General features: G+C 38.0%; 1 protein-coding gene across 2 annotated transcripts in view; it reads left to right on the top strand.

Moving 5' to 3' along the window:
- The first annotated feature begins 6,913 nt into the window (after positions 1–6,913).
- Positions 6,914–19,894, top strand: part of hnf4g (hepatocyte nuclear factor 4, gamma) — a 162,048-nt gene continuing 149,067 nt past the window's right edge. For both annotated transcript variants that reach the window (XM_039754410.1, XM_039754411.1), the window contains exon 1: positions 6,914–7,112. The gene's annotated coding sequence lies outside the window, so the exon portion shown is untranslated. The remainder of the gene's footprint in view (positions 7,113–19,894) is intronic.

Here is a 19,894-nt window from a genome sequence, read left to right as displayed (position 1 = left end):
CAATTATTCAGTTACTTATGTTATGGATTTGTGTTATGACATGATGTAAATTAATTATTTTTTACTTTTATTTTACCAACAATGCCATTTTATTGGTGCTACAGGTGCTGATATTTTGTGTAATGATGCAACTGTTGATTACTAGGTAATTGAGTGGCGTCACTGTAGTGAGAATATTTAGGTTAGCTACTTCTTGTGCTATTTAAAGTGTTTTAGGTTTCAAATTAATTAACTACAAACTTACAGCAGACCTCTTCCTCTGCTTTGATTTCTGTCCATGTTTTAGATTTAGACATTTCTTAGGCTTGTTTTCCTGGTTTTGAAAACACTCGTTTGTGTGAATTTCCCCTTGGGATTAATAAAGTATCTATCTATCTATTGACGTCAGCTGACCCATTTCCTAATTTTTCCTTCTGTTTTTCAATAGTCTGCTGTTCTATGACTTGAATATTTGTTAATCCTTGTGGTCTGGTTACTGTTCTGCCTTAACTGTATCCACACTATACAATGCAGAGTGCCGGGACTCAAACCAGCAACCTTTCAGTTATGAGGCAGCAGCTCATACCACTGCACCATCCAGGAAGGTGTATTAGTTTTCTATCGATTAACATTTGAGCTTGGGTTTGTAACTCATTGACAGAACATGTAAATTGAATGATTTTTTTTTTTACTTTTGGTTATATTCTTGAATAAAAGCACACATTTTTATCTGATATTTGGACTAAAGTCTTCACACATTATACACTTCATGTTATTATTAGTATAACATGGAAAAACTTTCTGCTTTCGGTATGTGTTCAGCATTTCTTGCATTTCCTTTCATCCTATACTTATCCAGTCTTTGTAGACACAGAACACACATGAAATGCACGTGTTCCAAATAACAATATACTGAATTATTTACCCTATAGAACTCCAGGCACCTCACACACAGATAAGGAGCCTTGGCTTGAGGTGGGAGAATTTTTTGCCCAAGTTGAGCTCTGGCGGTGTGGGGGATGGGACAGTAGGCTGCTTGCTACTTGTGCTGATCGACGCATTTACAAAACAAAAGACGCTGATGGAGAAGTGCGAAGGAATTTAAGGTGGGCCGGGATTACACGTTTTCTTCTATTCTATTGTTAATAGGGTACTGTGTCTATGATGAAAGTGAGAACTGGTAGAAAATATATGTCATTAGAAGTAAATTAATATATTTAAGACAACCTTCATTAAGTCAATAAATGAGTGACATGTCATGATTTAGATTGTTTACCAGGAGATATTTTAGCTAGAGGTGGCACAGTAGTGAATCGGATAATGCTGATGCTTCATGGATTCAGAGCCCTGGCTTTGATTTACATGCCCTTTGCATTGACTCTGCATGTTCTTCCCGTGTCTACTTGGGTTTTCTTTGGGTACTCCACCAACACCTCCACTTCTTCTAAGACAAGCAGGTTATAAATTGGGTCAAATGTGATTATGTGTGTGAGCTTCAGTGTGCAGTCCAATGTGCAGATGATTCATCCAGGCTTGTTCCTGCCTCAGTCCAGTTTTTCAGCTTCCATGACACCAAATTAGGTGAGTTTGTGGCTGGTATGTTATATTATATTTTAATCACGACAAAGAATAAGGATACATAACAATAATATACTCCGAGAAGTAGTGGTGTTATTTAATTAATAATACCATAAAAAACATCTTTATTTACTAAGCAGCCTTAAACTAAATTGTACTTACCTGGGTAATAGGATTTAATTATGCTAGGTATTTGTTCATGTGTTTTACTAAAATTACTTCAACAATTTTCAATGCAGCTTTAGAAGACTAAGGCAAGAGATAAATTAAAAGGTCTGAGGATGGGAATTTATTGATTTTGTGACTGAAGCTGTGGAAACTGAAGTGAATTACATTTTGTATATACATTAAGCAATATTTGAACTGCACCAAAATAAATGTGTGTTTTATATTTAGGGAGGTTAAAGGATCCATAAAGCAAAGGAAATAATCACCAGGTAATACAATTTTGGAAAACAGAGTGCATAGAACTAAATCAATAAATCAAAACCTTGTGAAAAAGTGACACTGATTCAGAAGTTTTAGGACAACTGCTCACATTAGCCAATAATGACAAAATTGATTAAATTGGTGTAAATATCACCTCCATGTAAACCATGAGCCTGCCAAAAACAAATGCTCCTCTGATACTCTAAATTGGTGCAAGTTGATATTGTAATAAAGTGTGCAAAAATCTGCCATTATAGAAAACTGCACAGGGTTTAAATTGTTTGGGGCAGTTATGTACATTTAATATCCAAAGAGCTCGCAAAAGTCAGTGATAATTGTGAATGTAACAACTTTGATTTTTTCAAATTTTGGGTATTTCCTTCCATCCATTATCAAACCCACGATATCCTAACTAAAGGGTCACGGGGGTCTGCTGGAGCCAATCCTAGCCGACACAGGGCGCAAGGCAGGAAACAAACCCCGGGTAGCGTGCCAGTCCACCACAGGGCACACACACACCCACACACCAAGCGCACACACTAAGGACAATTTAGGATCGCCAATGCACCTAACCTGCATGTCTTTGGACTGTAGGAGGAAACAGGAGTACCCGGAGGAAACCCACGCAGACGCGGGGAGAACATGCAAACTCCACGCAGGGAGGCACCAGGAAGTGAACCCATTTAATAATATTTTAGCAGATTAGGATTTGTTTTGCACTTTTTGAACATACAACTTAATGATGGATTGTGGATTATGCAGTATGAGTATTGTGACAATTTTTTTTATTTTTCCATGGACATTTTTCACATTGCCATTATTCAGCATTGATCCCTATTAGCTTGTGTGAGGGATAACACCTGAGGATTGGCATCCCGGGTAGAGTTGATTTGGAAATCTTATCTGTAAAGGATGCCAATATTATGAAAGGTTATTGTCTCCATCTGTACGCTAGATGGTGGCAGCCCTGGACATCATTACCCATTTTGGCACCAGCAGGGAATGTAGGGAATTATAGTCCAGTTATACTCCCTACTGTTTGGAACTTCTGTATAACCCGGAAGTAATAAACCCCTGTTTATTTGAAACTGAGACTATGTCTGTGTGTTCATGTTTAGTGTTTGGGGCTCTGTGGTGCATCCTGTCCTTCATCCTTGCATTACATTATAAACGTTTTCTCCCATTTCTGCATGAAAGCACGAGATTAAATATTTTTCTTTGTTGACACTGCAAACTACATGGGGTAAGTAATATATATTGTGGAACACAGCCCAGACACAGACAGGCAGACATCATTTTGTCACCCACAACACGTTTATTTACGGTCTATTTACACAAGTGCACCACAACCCCCAAAGTCCCCCAAAGTCCAGGTCTCACAACCAATGCTTTCCTTTCCTTTCAAGCCACCTCCACTCCTCTCCTCTCCTCCAAGACCTCATCATTCTTTCACCTGACTCGAGCCCTCGAATGGAGGGAGGGGGCCCCTTTTATAATTACCTAGATGTGCTCCAGGTGCCTCCCGACAATCTTCCGCCGGCACTCCCCAGTGTGGCGGAAGTGCCAGCTGCGCACCCGGAAGCACTCCGGGTGTCCCCGATCCTCTTCCCCCCAGCACTTCCGGGTGTGGCGGAAGTGCTGAGGTCCAGGACTCCATAGGTATTGGGGCGCCCCCTGGCAGTGACCACAGGCCTCTACAGGGCTGAGCTTCAAAGCTCTGTACCCGTGGTCCCCAAAGCCACCAGGGCGGTCACCCCCATGTGGTCTGGGGGAGGCCGGGTCGCCTCCCCAGCCACCTGTGACACTGCCCCTCCACCAGCGATGACCAGTCAGGCAGAGAGGCTCGTTCCGCGTGGGCAACTTACCCCCAAAGTGGGTCCTACTCCTGCAGCTCCAGGGCCCAGTCCTGCAAATAAACAGGGGTGGAAACGCTGCCTGGACACCACCACCTGGCACCCTTTGTTCCTCACACAGGCAACGCCCCATGCCACCTCTGACAATATATATAAATAAATATAATAAACTAGCTCTGTGTGGTCTTCAGGACAAAAATAAAACCCCAGAAGACTCCCTAGCAGTTTTACTAAATTCGTAAAATTAGACAGGCATCAGCTAAGACTTAAAAATTACCCAGTGCAGAGGATGTGGACCCACCTGTGCTTCCTAAACCACTGGCTTTCGTAAAAAGACACTGGGGATGCCATATCTTAGCCGTATCGCTGGCATATAAGTCCTATTAATCTTTGTGTCAACAAAATACTTCCAGATGTTTTTAGTGAAAACTTTATGCCTTGCCCTCCATTACTGAGGTGTTTCACTTGCACGTTGTTGAGCTGCAGCGTTTGCTTCGTTTTGATTTTGTTCATGCATGCGCCATCTAGTGGCTGTGGTTAAGTGTGAGCAAAGCAAACTGTTCCATACACACACAGGTCTAACTAGTTGAGTGTGGTCTTCAGAACAAAAAACAACCTGAAGACTCCCTAGCAGTTTTACTATATGGGTGAACTTGCAGAAGCATCAGCTGTTTGAGACGGATGTGCAGTCGAGTGCAGCTGTGGCACAAACTGAGCGGGACAAGCTGGAAACGTACGGTTGCTCGCTGTGTGAACGTACAACACTTAATGTACCACAAACCTGAGTTTGTCTGCTTGGGTTAAATGAGAAGTGAGGTGCATGCAAGTGCTGAAAAAATTTTAAAGTGCATGCAAGCGCCATCTACTGGCTGTGGCTGAGCGTGAGCACAGCGGACTGCTCCATACACACACACACACACAGGTCTTTCGTTTATACGTCTAATATACATTCTAATCAGAATTTATTGTTTGGTTTCTTCCTTTAATTGTTTTGTCTTAATTTAAGATTGTACCTACTGTTTGAGATAAATACATTGTTTGCTCCACTTTCTGTATTGCCTATTTCCTAGCAAGGCTCATGAAAGCACTCGTATCAGCTGGTGAGTCCATTGTTAGCTACATTCGGATGAATTATCATATTCTGAAACATTAGGTGTACATGAAAACCCAAAAAACACAGAAGTTTCCCTAGCCAGTGTCATACTTGACCTCAATCACTGTGCTACCCAAAAATCTATATTTGCTCAGTAATATTCATTAGTATGTTTAGAGATATGGACCTGATTTGACCTGAGGTGAAATTCAGCAATGAAAACATGTTAGTATTGCAAATCATGGGATGACATAGCATATTTCGGTATGCTTCAATGAATAACTTTATTCATTCAATATTTGAAAAACTTTAAAAGTTGTATGTCTACTGTATCGAATGAGACAACAAATGCTCTCTGTTTGAGCCATAATGTGTTCTAATAGATTGCACATACAAACATACTGTATGTGTATGCTGGTTAACTTTGCAGGGAGTGCCATGAGGTAACCCAATGAAGAAGAAGGGCCTCCCTTGCATCACCTGTTGCCGGCTGCGTTTTTTGAATATAAATATTGTAATGTTCTTACCCTCATTTAAATGTTATGGTACAAGCACATATTTTGCCAGAATGGCTCTAACAGCAGTAACATGCTTTATTTATTAGAGGCTGTATGCTTAAAAAACAGATAAAAATAGATAATAATGCAAGGAAGGCATGGCCTGTTGGACTAGTGGTTAATATTAACACTTCACAGCTATGGAGAACTAGTGTTTGTTGTCTGGTTGAAGTGCACTTGTGCCCCCATGTCCTCAAGGCTTTTGTTTGGATACACCATTTAACTTGCAAATCTCCAAGATGCATATGTTACATTAACAAGTGGCTTCAAATTAGCCTCGTGTGAATATAGCCGGTAATGAACACACTTTCAATTCAGCGATGGTTCCTCCTTGAGCCTGATGCTTTTCAGATAAGTCATAACTTCCCAAATCCCAGCAGCTGACAGATCGGTTTTTCAGAAAATTAATATTTAGGTTAGCTTGTCCATTGATAATAATAATAATAATAATAATAATAATATATTATATCTATATAGCGCCTTTCCCATGCTCAAGGCCATTGTGAGTGTGGTCTGTCATAAATCCATGTCTCATTCAGCAGTGTTCCTGCTTTGGGACTATAGTTCCTGGATCCGTATAAAAGGTTCTGATGTTCAAAAGATTTAATAATTGATTTAATTTGTGACTTTTAATTGTTTCATTGTGAGAGTGTGTGTGTGTGTTAATGATTCAAATGTTTTGTGTCTGACATTTCTAGTACAGGCTCTGTACCTCCAGACAAAGAACATGAGGAAGCCGGCTTTAACGATGGATAAGTAGATGGGCTCATACATCCATCCATCCATTATCCAACCCACTATATCCTAACTACAGGGTCACGGGGGTCTGCCGGAGCCAATCCCAGCCAACACAGGGCGCAAGGCAGGAAAAAAACCCTGGGCATGGCCCAACGCAGGGCACACACACACACACACACCACCAAGCACACACTAGGAACAATTTAGAATTGCCAATGCACCTAACCTGCATGTCTTTGGACTGTGAGAGGAAACCGGAGCGCCCGGAGGAAACCCACGCAGACTGGGCTCATACAGAGAACTTTAATATAATAGTACATGTGGCCTTATTCCTGTATGACAAAATATAATTTCATTTCAGCCTGCATATTATAAACAGACAGCAGAATGAGTGAACTATGGATTAGAACAGAGAAAAACGAAACAATAGTAAAATAAATAAAAGTCTAAAAAAATAAAAACACAACTTCTTTCTAAGAATGATTATTCTCTTGTATTAAGTCAAAAATTATGTCTGGGTAAGGTGGGACAGCTGCTCAGAGCTGACTTGATTTAAGACGCTTGCACAAGATAAGAGTTGACATAGCTTTCTTTTTTTTTTTTTATTGAGGCTAGTTACTGTTTAACATCCCCACCCAAGTTTCAGTTTGTTTAGCAAATCGATCTAATGACAGGCTACCCTGTCGCCAGCCATTGAGTGGGTCTATCCTTGCATTGTATACCATATGGTAACTTATTCTTAAAGTTTAAATTACTGGATCTGAAAAGGAGTCAATTTTAAAATCTACTCAATAGTAACAAAAGAGGTTACCAGGAGAACGTGGGCTTAGTTAAAGGAGGAATGATTAAACCTACAAGAAAGAGAATCCTTTATTTTTGACCAAGGTAAGATTAGTGTATCTACTTTTCTAAATAGAAATAAATCACCAGCTCCTGCGCTTTCTGGCTGTCTATGAATGTATATCTGTGCGTACATACATATATTTAAACATGAATGCACCCCTGCCGTTCATTTAAATGCTGACACAATGGCCGATATTATTCATGATATCTGAAATGGAGCTGTTAACGCTGGACTGTGTTCATCACGTGGCTAAGTAAATCTCATACAGAAACTAGAAAATATTCAGATCTCAACATAAACACAGAAAGCAGAGATCATACGTGGTGTTGATGCTGAGTACTGCAAAGTGGGCTTTGCTTTAATTGTATTTTAAAGTGGAACATTGTGAACAGCAACAGGTTCTTGACTTGTACATACAACAAACATACTTGTGTATCTCAGAAATATGTACGCACCTTTGTATATAGCTGTATTATAAGACAAATCATGGGCGCTTTTTTACATACATTTGCACATATTTTATATATATACACACTATTTATAGGTGTGTAATATACTGTATGTGTGTGTTGCATTTGGTGCTAGTTTACATATTTACTGCATATAATATTTGTGCAACTGTGCATATACAACATAAACCTACTAACTCTATGAATGTGTAATAAAAATAAACATGCATTTTCTATTTGTGTGCAAATTTGTGTTTCTATACAGTATATAGTAAACATATATAAACTATTTGTATGTTTATAGGATTTTTGAAATGCATATGCATATATATATACATATGTATACAGTTTGTTTATTTGTTTATCCCACTCTCTCTGTCTAATATATATATATATATATATATATATATATATATATATATACTGGAGAGAGAGATAGAGTGGGATTTTATTTCTACATATAGTGTTTTACTTTATTATGCACTTTATATTCCATAGGAATCCATGCTATTATCATGAAATCATTTACATGTTTTTATAAATGTGAAGATTTAGGTTAAATGGAAACACCATTTTCTGTCTTTATACTGAGTTTATTTTAAATTATAAGACCTCAAAAAATGAGAGTCTATGGCTGTTTGGACTATTGGCATGCTTTTTGATTGCCCTGTTTTCTGACAGCAGGGCATTTCAATTTGAGGTGGATTGATATTGCCAATCTAAACTAGGAATTTGAAAGATTAAATTTGAAATTGCTGAATTGAGGGAGGCAGTTGTGTATTTTCTTTTTAGTTTAAAAGTTTTAGCTTTATATATATATATATATATATATATATATATATATATATATATATATATATATATAATGCAATGGCTGTGTCGCTGTACAGCTTACACAAGGGTATGTCTGTAGTGGTAGGGGATGTTTATCTCAGACTACTGCATCTGTTTCATTCACCTAAATAAATTAAAATACAGTATATTGGAAAAAAGATCAAACTTGGAACAAATCTGTTTCCATTGAAAATCTGTAGTGAAGGCACATTTTTATTATTATTTTTACAAATAATGCATTTACACATACATAATGAACAATTTCCTTTGACTTTTTTTTACTGGGATACAACTAATGCCCCTGGAGTGGTGATGTGATACACTACCCACTGTGCCACCATGGCACCCAAAAAAAAAAAAACTGTATATGCTTTGTTTCTCATGCCTGTCACAATAACAGAGCACCCTCCATCACATATTTGCCTATCGCATTCAGTATATTGTTCTTACAAATCCACTACATGTAAATCATATGAACACATTGGAAAGGGGAACTACTGAAGGTGCCAAAATATAAAAGAAAATGGATGAGCTGTTAAATATTCTCTGCAGTTCATATCCTCTGTGTATTTTTACACTATTAATACCTAATATACTTTTAAACATATTCAGATTTATTAAGAAATGAGTGGAACAGAAGTCTGAGATTTTAATATTATAGGCTTTATCTAACTATGTCAGTTCCCCTTTTTCCACAGTCATCTACAAATTCCACTTAGATTTTTAGATTAAAAAATTTTTTTTTTCTAATTTTGCCAATTAAAGATAACAATCACAACTTTTAAAATTTTTAGCTCTGTTCCTAAGGATTGGGGGTAGTTATTATTTTGAAACAAAATACACCCGTCGTGCCTTTCTGTCTTCTTCCTCCTTAGCAGGTCATTTTCTGATTCCTCCAAACTCCATTTTCCTGGAACTCACTACAATGGTGTTAAGCATTTGTTGACCTATTTTTTTTACCTGTAATTTAATTGTTTTAAGCCTGCTGCCTTCAGATAATTACATGTCTAGGGCCTGTTACTGATGGGATACAATCCTGCTTTTCACAGTTCTTGTCTGGAAAGGCGTTTTCAGGAAGGTAATGGATCTTTGTTTGTATTCCATCCCTGAACACACCAATGTGTGATTCTGAGCAGGCCTCTTAACCTGTGTGTGTCTAAAGTGCCATACATCCTTAGCTATTATAAAATGATGTTCAGATGAATTTCAAGATATAGATTGTTTTCATTTAAACAGTTGATAAGAACCTTTTGTAAAATAAAGGCGAGAACAGAAATTTCAAAAATTAGAAAAAAAAATAAAAGGACTACCACATAACAAAGCAAACTGAATACCAAAATTACAGATATGAAAACATGAGGTCTGAACAACATGATTAAAAACATGACACATTGTGTCATTTTGAATGTTAAAAATGTATTTGTGTATGATATTTATTTATTTATTTAGTGGTACAATAGTAAAACTATGACATACTAAAGCTATCAAACTATTACAATAATAAAACTTGCTTGTTAGCTGACTTGCTAGTCAGATCTAGCCTCCAGGTTTTGAACCCGGAGCCCGACCATTTGTGTGTGTGTGTGTGTGTGTGTGCAGTTTACAAACTTGAATTGGATTAAGTCAGCTTGGAAATGCCTGCTTGTATGTGTTTATATATTTTCAGATTTTTCAAATTTGTATGACTTTTTGAGCGACAGGTGCGAATACCTAACGGTGTCCTAACTAAAACAAGGATACATTTTTTGAAAAAGTGTACATGTAAGAATGAGAAAACAGGGTTTAGAAAAAAAATGACATTGCATGTGCCACTCTGAAAGACTTTAAATAAAATTAGAAATAAAAGTTAAAAAGTGTCATATGAAGTGTGACAATTTAATTCCCAGGACAGCCAAGTAGTGTCGCCCAGGCTTCAATGACTTATTGAAAGTGGCAGATAATGAGGATGCTATGAAAAAGTCAGGGGTCTTTGTGTGGCATAAGAGGTTTAAGGATGGGAGAGAAGATGTGAACAACAACACCAGAAATGGGTCACCCATCATGACAATGACACCAAGCCATGATTTACTCAATGTCTGCAACATCCTATCTAAGAAATCATTTGAATCATCCACCAAATTCACCAGACATTCGAAAAGCCCCTTGTGATGTTTCCCAAAACCTCAATGAAAGTACAACAATTTTCAGACATTTGTGATATCCAGCATAATTTAACAAAGGAACTCAAGGGTATACCAAAAATAGAGTTCCAAGTATGTTTCCAGCAATGGCAATGTCTAACTAAATGCATGGCTGTGGAAGGAGATTAGGAGAAGATGTGACCGTAGCTGCTAGCGCACAAATACACACACATTTTTTCTACAAGTTCATTTTGGGAATTAAATTGTCACACCTCACAAATCCTAGAGTGGATGAGTCATTATCATCAGAACTTCATTCTGTTTTGCTACTGCCTTCAGCATTTGATTTTGTTGCGATGAATTGTCAGAGAAATTGAATTTCTGATTACCGAGTGCAGATGTATTCTGTGTAAATTGGTACTTTGGTTTTCTCTTCTCCATTGCCAGTTGATCATAGTTTAATATAATCATAGTATAGTTTTGTGTTAATATCTAGGTTCGTGAAAAATCTGATTAACTAGGAGCAGGTCTCGTAGGTGTCTGCTCATATTCGCATGTGCGAACCAAATCATATTTCAGTGACCATCATTGGAACTTTGTGTTTTGTTGCATGTTATGAGTTTTCATTTTGACAAACTGAAATTGAGCATGGTGATATCAAAAATAACATCAGTAATTTTTTTTATTAACTAATTTACACTAGTAGAAAGTGTTTAGCTTTTTTTGATAGGTTCTTATTACAGGATAATAATATGCCATCACAGTGCTTCACAAACTCGGTCCTGGGGACCCACTGTGGCTGCATGTTTTTGTTCCAAAAAACATCCGTTTTCCATTGGACTCTTAGCCTAATTAAGTGAGCCATTATTTCCCAGTTTCTGTGTTTTGGAGTCAATGTAGAAATTACAAACTAAGTTTGGTAAATTTTAATTAAAATGTAATAAGCAGTTATATGGGGAATATGAAGGTTTTTTTTTTAAGTCATTAACTGTATTTTCAACCTATTTTTCATTCTGCTTTTCCTGGTGTCTGGTTATTTAACACTAGAATTACCAGAGCCTACAAAACAACTCGAAGATCTGTCCCACCTTAAATCGCTTCTCACCTCTCCGTCAGCATCTTTTGTCCTTTAAATGTGTTGATAAGCAGCAAACAGCAAGCAGTCTGCTATCACATCCCCCACGGGCGCATAGTTTTCTCAGCTCAAGTCTGTTTACCTGCGTGTCAGTTGTTTGGAGTTTTATAGAGTGAGAAGTCAAGCAAAATTACACCTTTTATAAATACTATATCGTTATTTGGAACACATGCATTTCATGTGTGTTCCGTGTCTACAACAATCTATGTACAGTAAACACATCGTTAAAACAGAAATGTTTTTCATGTTTTAGTAATAATTGACAAAATGTAGACATGAAGAGTATAATGTGTTAAGCCTGATTTCCAAATATCAAATAAACACTTTCACAAAAGGTACAAATATAACAGAACAAGTGCGCTTTTATTCAAGAATATAACTGCAGAAAAACAACCCGCGTTAGAGTGCGACATTGACATGCATTTACTATGACCGCTTTGGTGGCGCAATGGAATCTGCTGTTGACTGGTATTCAAAACTTCACGGGTTTGATCCTCGACGAGCCCGCTTTGAGAAGTGAGCTGCTTTTATTCTTACTAGTTTAGAAAAAAAACATACATTTGATTTCAGTCAGTCTGTAACAGCTGGTGTAAATGTATGATACTTGTAAAGGTTAGTTTTTTTTTTTTTAAATTTAGTTTCATTCTCTCAGTCGCGTTCACGATCCTACCCAAACATCTGACACTGCTGTTTTCACATAAAGACGTGCTATAGCTCGACTGTTATTTATCTGGATCACATAACGACACGCTATAGCTCGCATGTAACAGCACCAGCATAAATTCACACCCGATCTGATACTGTTCATTTCAAATAATATTGCATTAGTGCGATGATATTTTCACATATATTGTCTCTTTCTTTCAGGTGTGTAATAGAAACCACAGCATAGAGAGAAGTGTGTACATTGTAACATGTACACACGTTGTAAATAAAGGGAGGACGATCCTTGCATGTGTGAACTGTTAACATTTGGATCTGATGATTGCATATAGTGCTGAAGTTACTTCTCTGTACTAATCTTTTCTCTGCATGTCCTGGAGTACAAAAGAAACAGCATACAGCAACATGTGGGAAATGGCAAGATCGTGAAAAAAAAAAACACGCGGTCGCTGATTACAAACTGCAAGATGTTATGTGAATGAATATGAATAATGTTGCATCCGTGCCACAAAGTTTTCCGAAATGTACTATACAGGTCATAAAATGAATAATTCCAAATATCATATATACCTATGTCTCTGTTTTTTTTTGACATCATAGACATTATAGTGCATACTAATTCAGTGTGAGCAGGAACACACAATAAAACTGATAAAAAAAAATCAAGTGACGGTGAGATATGAAGAAGGCAGCTTTTATCCCTCCAGATCAGAGAATGTCCAGTTCCATTGTCTCAAAACACTACTCACATCTCAGTTATTCCCAGTTTCAAATAAAACTAACAGCGTCAGATCCCTGGGGCAGTCTGGATCGAACCATGGACCCTTGTTAACAGGTCAGCCAATCTTACCGCTATGCCACAGAAGCTGTTGTGGTTTCCTTGAACCTTTTGTGAAAGTGTTTACTTGATTTTTTGACTTCAGGCTTCATACATTATATAGTTTATGTGTACATTTTGCCATTTACTACTAAAATATGAAAAACATTTCTGTTTTAAAAATAAACACGGATAAAATACGGATTACTGTAGAAACGGAACACACATGAAATGCGTGTGTTTCAAATAACAATCTATTGTTTCCACTCTAAAACTCTACTTCACTCCCAGATAATCAAGGCCTGAGCTGGGAGAAGTTTGTGCACGCTCTAAGTCGGTGGGGGATGGAATAGCCAGCTGCTTGCAGCTTGTCTTTATTGGCACATTTAGATGACAAAAGACGCTGGCGGAGAGGCGCGAACAGATTTAAGGTGGGCCAGATCTATGAGTTTTTTCGTAGACTGGTAATTCTAGTGTTAATTGATTATTTACTTATTAGTGGGTCTGACAATGAAGTTGTTGCTGCTTTCATTATCTTGGGTTTCTGCTATGCTGGTTGTTAATTGTCACTATTAGGGTTAAATGAAGCGAGCAAACTACACAGGAATAGGGGAAAATAATTGGAAAACAACAAAAGAGAGTTAAACATTTATAGCTTTAGAAAAAAAACAGAAATATTTCTAAATGTCTTATAAAGTTAAAAAAACATATTGTTGCAATTTTCTGAATGCAGAATAAGAGAAGAGTAAAAAGACCAGATAATTAAATGAGATCAGTTGTTATTGATATATTGTCACCGACCGTGAATCTGGTTTTAACAAAAACCTGTAGCCACAGTGGGTCCCCAGGAGCGAGTTTGGGAACCACTGTACTAGATTCATCCCTTCGGACAATCACAATCCCAATTTCAGACAGGTCTTAAATGATTATCTTCCCAGATTTTTCTGTAATGTGAAGTATGAAATGATTAATATTAACCTCCCAGAGATATACACTCAGTCCAGTTAAAGCCATCCCAAGTTCAAATCAAAAATATTAAACATTCATATATTTACGACTTAAAATCTTGTAGCATTAGGAATGGACCAAGATACCCAATGGCAAATGGAAGAAGGAAGATCTTCTGAAATAAATAAGAATAAGGAAATTTAAATCACAATTTTTAACCAGCATCTTTTGCTTCTAGCCTGTAACATAGTGCATTCTTATTTAGAAGGCCCAAGCACTAATATCGTTCTGGGTATACAAATCCATAGTAGCAGTGACAATAGTTCAAGCTGACCTCTAACTTGCTGCGAGATGAAAAAGCCCTGCTGACCGTGTCACCTCAGTCATCCAAATTTTTTGGGGGGATTCTCATTACAAAATAACGTACAGACTATCACAGTAAAATTGCATTTGACTATTGTTCACCATGTATGGTTTTATTTGTAAGAAATCCTGTGAGATCCTAACTTCTGACACTCTTTGAATCATGAGTGCAAACCTAAATTGTGTAATGTTCTGTTTTAAATTACTCTTATAGTGCAGTGGTCTCCAAGTCTGATCCTGGAGTGCTACTTGTGGCTGCAGGTTTTCATTTTAACTCTTCCTTAATTAGTGATCAGTTTATGATACTAATTAACTTATTTTTCCTTAATTTTCATTGACTTGGTTTTTATAAGATTTAGACCTTTGAATTCCATCATTTTTTCCCTTGAATGGCACCCAAACAGAAATGAGATGTGAAGTGAGCCAAAAGATGACCTGCTAAATCAGAGCCAATGAATTCTAATCAATTTCACTCCAACCCATTACTTAATCTGAAGCCAGTTATTGTTGTCGATATTTAATTACATAGCTTGTTGGTGCTCCAAAACTGTCGATTTTCTTTTTTCTAAGAACACCTGTGATATTTTGGAGACCCTGAGAATCCCCCAACGGGACTGTGCACCAAAACTCTGTTAATGCAGGCAGGGATTGGTGTCTCCCACCGGTGCAGCTGCAAGATGGCAGGTTCACCGCGTAACGTGTCTGAAGCCCAATGGTTGATGCGGTGAACATTTAAAACCGGCCACTGACCTCCCTGTCAGTCACTTTCTATCTCAGAGTTGGAGAACCTTGTTCTAGTGTGTGTGTGCTGCAATAACTGAAGACAGGCTGAGGACTATAAACTGAAGAAATCTGTCATTATGTGTGGGGTCTATCACATTTCCAATATTTGCAACATTAAAAAAAAAATCTTGATCTTGTAGCTTGTGTTTGACATCTGTCGTAATGCAAATATTGGGAATATGAATATGAGGAGATACTGTATATTGTGGACATTGCTAGCTGTGGAAGCTGACAAATCAGTCTCTTACTTTACCAGTACGTGTGACAATATTACTACTACTACTACTAATGTCGCAAACCCATAACAAACTCCCAACTCATTCTAATATTTAATGGAACTGTTTCAGGCATATTTTATGTTTTTATTTTTTGGGATGGATATTATTCTAAATAAAACAACAGAATTAATATTTCATCAGAGAAATGTGTAATTATAAAGAGCACATTATGGAAAGCTTTCTTATACTGCTAAATACTTTCTGTCCATACATTCATTGTTCACATTTTTGCCATTCTATTTATAGAGACGGTTTGGTTATCTTTTAAATGTGCTGCTAAACAATTTTTTACTTTTTACACTTTTGAGAGGAGCTTCTTCACCAAAAGTCTTTTTCACAGTAATATTGATTTTCTCATTATGTCAATAAATCTTGAAGCTGTGCTCTTTTTAATAGACATGTATTGATAAGATTCCTATCAGATTGTTGTAATCAAATAATTATCTGAAATGGTTTCATTAACAAGAGACACAAGTGATAATTAAAACTATATTATTATCATGAGGTTCAACATGACCTTCCACACTTTAAAGCAAACCTATGCAATCCACAAAGGACAGATAGTGAAGTTTTTGTTTCCACAATCATATGAATATTAAATGTAACCTGTTAAATACTTAATTTAGGTTAAAAATGTTACTAAACTTGATTAAGAATCTGAAGTAAAGATTAGTATATCTGTGACTCGATACTACTTCTATATTTAATTTGGTATTAATGCTTAAACAGTATAATATGAAAGTTCATCCCAATAAATGAATCCAAGCCTGACTCCTCAGCTTCTAAGGCCTGCTTTATGTTAAAATGTAAAACCAGGAGACAGAATTACAATTAAGAGAATCATGTCTGAGTCTTTAAAGGAATACTCCACCCAAAAATTACATTTTTTATATGTTACTTACCCATGTTGTTTGTAGTGGTGGCCAAAAAAAAAAAATAATCTTACAGTATGTTTTCTTCTTCTTCTTTCGGCTGCTGCCGTTACGGGTTACCACAACAGATCATCTTCTTCCATATCTTCCTGTCATCTGCATCTTGCCCTGTTACACCCATCACTTGCATGTCTTCTCTCACCACATCCATAATACTCCTCTTAGACCTTCCTCTTTTCTCTTCCCTGGCAGTTCTATATTTAACATCCTTCTCCCAATATACCCAGCATCTCTCCTCTGTACATGTCCAAGCCAACACAATCTCACCTCTCTCTCTGACTTTATCTCCCAACCGTCCAACTTGAGCCGACCCTCTAATGTCCTCATTTCTAATCCTGTCCATTCTTGTCACACCCAATGCAAATCTTAGCATATTTAACTCTGCCACCTCCTGCTCTGTCTCCTGCTTTCTAGTCAGTATCACCATCTCCAAACCATATAAAATAGCTGGTCTCACTACCGTCCTGTAGACCTTCCCTTTGACTCTTGCTGATACCCGTCTGTCACAAATTACCCCTGACACTCTTCTCCACCCATTCCACTATGGCTGCACTCTTTTCTTCAACTCTCTTCCACAATCCCCATTACTCTGTACTGTTGATACTAAGTATTTAAACTCATCCACTTTCGCCAACTCTACTCCCTGCGTCCTCACCATTCCACTGACCTCCCTCTTATTCACACACATGTATTTTGTCTTGTCCCTACTGACCTTCATTCCTTATCTCTCTAGAGCATATCTCCAGGGTCTCCTCAACCTGCTCCCTACTATCGCTACAGACCACAATGTCATCAGCAAACATCAGAGTCCATGGGGACTTCTGTCTAATCTTGTCTGTCAACCTGTCCATCACCATTGCAAACAAGAAAGGGCTCAGAGCCGATCCCTGACGTAATCCCACCTCTACTTTAATGCATCCGTCACTCCTACCGCATACCTCACCACGGTCACACTTCCCTCTTACATATCCTGTACAGCTCTTACGTACTTCTCTGCCACTCCCAACTTCCTCATACAATACCACAGCTCCTCTCGAGGCACCCTGTCATATGCTTTCTCCAGGTCCACAAAGACACAATGCAACTCCTTCTGGCCTTCTCTATACTTCATCAATACCCTCAGAGCAAACATTACATCTATAGTGCTGTTTCCTGGCATGAAACCATACTGCTGCTCGCTAACCATCACTTCCCATAGCTTCATGCTATTTTTATTGCATTTTCAAAAACAACAGTGATAACAGAATGTAATTTCAGGTACTAGTAGCATAAATAAAATTTGTTTTTATTGCAATTTTACAATATCATGTGACTAAAATTCCCAGATGGGTTACAATTAGACAGAGTGGAAAAAGCAAGAGGGAGTCTGGAGACATCCATCCATGTATTATCCAACCCGCTATATCCTAACTACAGGGTCACGGGGGTCTGCTGGAGCCAATCCCAGCCAACACAGGGCGGAAGGCAGGAAACAAACCCTGGGCAGGGCGCCAGACCACCGCAGAAGTCTGGAGACATATGCCAATAAAATATACTAAAAAATGAACACATTACAATTACAGTTGAAATGTGTAATCCACACTTTGAATTGCAGTCTAAATTCATCTACATTGCCGAATAGGAGAGGGATACATCATTCTGTTGAAATAATTCACTTTAATTGTGAACAGATGTGAGCCATTCTGAATCCTGGTGTCTTCAACCAGATAACTTTGAATGGAGCAGACTTCTAACGGCATGTTCCTCTTGTGGACACAGCAAGCTGGACCAGCTGTATTTAGATGTTAATGTCTTTAAATGTAAACCTGTGGTACATCTTGTAGTGGTCAGGTGCCACTAAGATTCATATTGTCAATATGACGGTAATTTATTTATTTTTGTAGAGGAGATCCCAGGGACACTCCCAGCCTTGGCCCGACACGCACACACTCAAAAACAGAGACAAAATAAAGTACACTGGGAACTAACAACAGTTAAAGAATATCCAGCCATCCATTTTCTAACCCGCTGAATCCAAATACAGGGTCACGGGGGTCTGCTGGAGCCAATCCCAGCCAACACAGGGCACAAGGCAGGAACCAATCCTGGGCAGGGTGCCAACCCACTGCAGGACACACACAAACACACCCAGCCCAATTTAGAATCGCCAATCCACCTAACCTGCATGTCTTTGGATTGTGGGAGGAAACCCACGCAGATATGGGGAGAACATGCAAACTCCACGAAGGAAGGACCCGGGAAGCGAACCCAGGTCTCCTAACTGCGAGGCAGCAGCGCTACCACCGTACCACTGTGCCGCCGTTAAAGAATATAATGAAATTAAATAATATAAATGAAAACAATAATACCATCCCTGTACGCCTACGGTGATATTACATTAAACATCTAAACACAAACAACTCCACACAGCAAAGTCCATGGAAACAACACCAGATGCAATGAAAGATGACGATAGTGAATCCAGAGATCTGCACGCTGAAAGGGAATGAAAAAACAGTCCTACCGGTAGACACTGTAAGGATGAAGACGGTTGGATGGTTCAGGAGAGCTCCTTTTCTTGTGGAGAAACCAATGAATCCAATATCAGTTCTCAGCACACAGGTAGACAGGTTTAGGTTTAGGTTTAGGTTTAGGTTTAGTTTATTTATATAGCACATTTACAACAGCCACACGACTGACCAAAGTGCTGTACATTTAGAAACATCAACATAAAATAGAAATATACGATTTAGCCAAAAGAAGCACAGCAGAAACACATAAAAATAATTTGTATAAATATATCTATACATATACATATATCTACACATACACACATCTAGGTAGGCAAAATAAAGCCTAGTAAGCCAGAGAAAACAGATGTGTTTTTAAAATAGATTTAAAAATAATCAGACTAGGAGCCATTCTGATTTCAATAGGCAGATCATTCCAAAGACGAGGCCCAATTACCGAGAAAGTACGGTCACCTCTACGCTTGAGTCTAGAGTGTGGAATTAAAAGAAGGTTCTGATCAGAAGACAATCCAGGACACAAAGACTAAATTTGGCTTAATCAACAGGTAAACAGAAAACAAAATACAATAGCAAAAAAAAAACCCACCTTTTCTTCCCTTGAACACCTGCCCTCCTTTTAAACCCCATGGCCACCTTTGACCCCAAAAGCCCCTGCAGGGACTCCTGGGAGATGCAGTTTTAACTGATAGTGGCACTGCTACAATCTGGACAGGTCTCAGCATCTTACTGCCTCCTGCAATTCTGTTATTGACAGCAGCAGTTCTTCATTATGCTTTGGGGTGGGCTTTTGTTTGTTTATTATAATATTTATATATTGTAACAAATTAAAACAGAAGATCATAAAGTGTTGGGGCACCAAAGTCATCCCTGTATATTTGATGGTTAATTTAAACAACTAAAGAAACATGAGACCATCTTCTCAAATATGAATTGAATTGCAGACTGTTCAAAGATGGTGTCAGGACCAGTTTTTATTGGCCCAGGCAGGAAG

Source organism: Polypterus senegalus, chromosome 5 (assembly GCF_016835505.1).
Source record: "Polypterus senegalus isolate Bchr_013 chromosome 5, ASM1683550v1, whole genome shotgun sequence".
Lineage (NCBI taxonomy): Eukaryota > Metazoa > Chordata > Cladistia > Polypteriformes > Polypteridae > Polypterus > Polypterus senegalus.
This window is presented reverse-complemented; position numbering and strand designations above follow the sequence as displayed.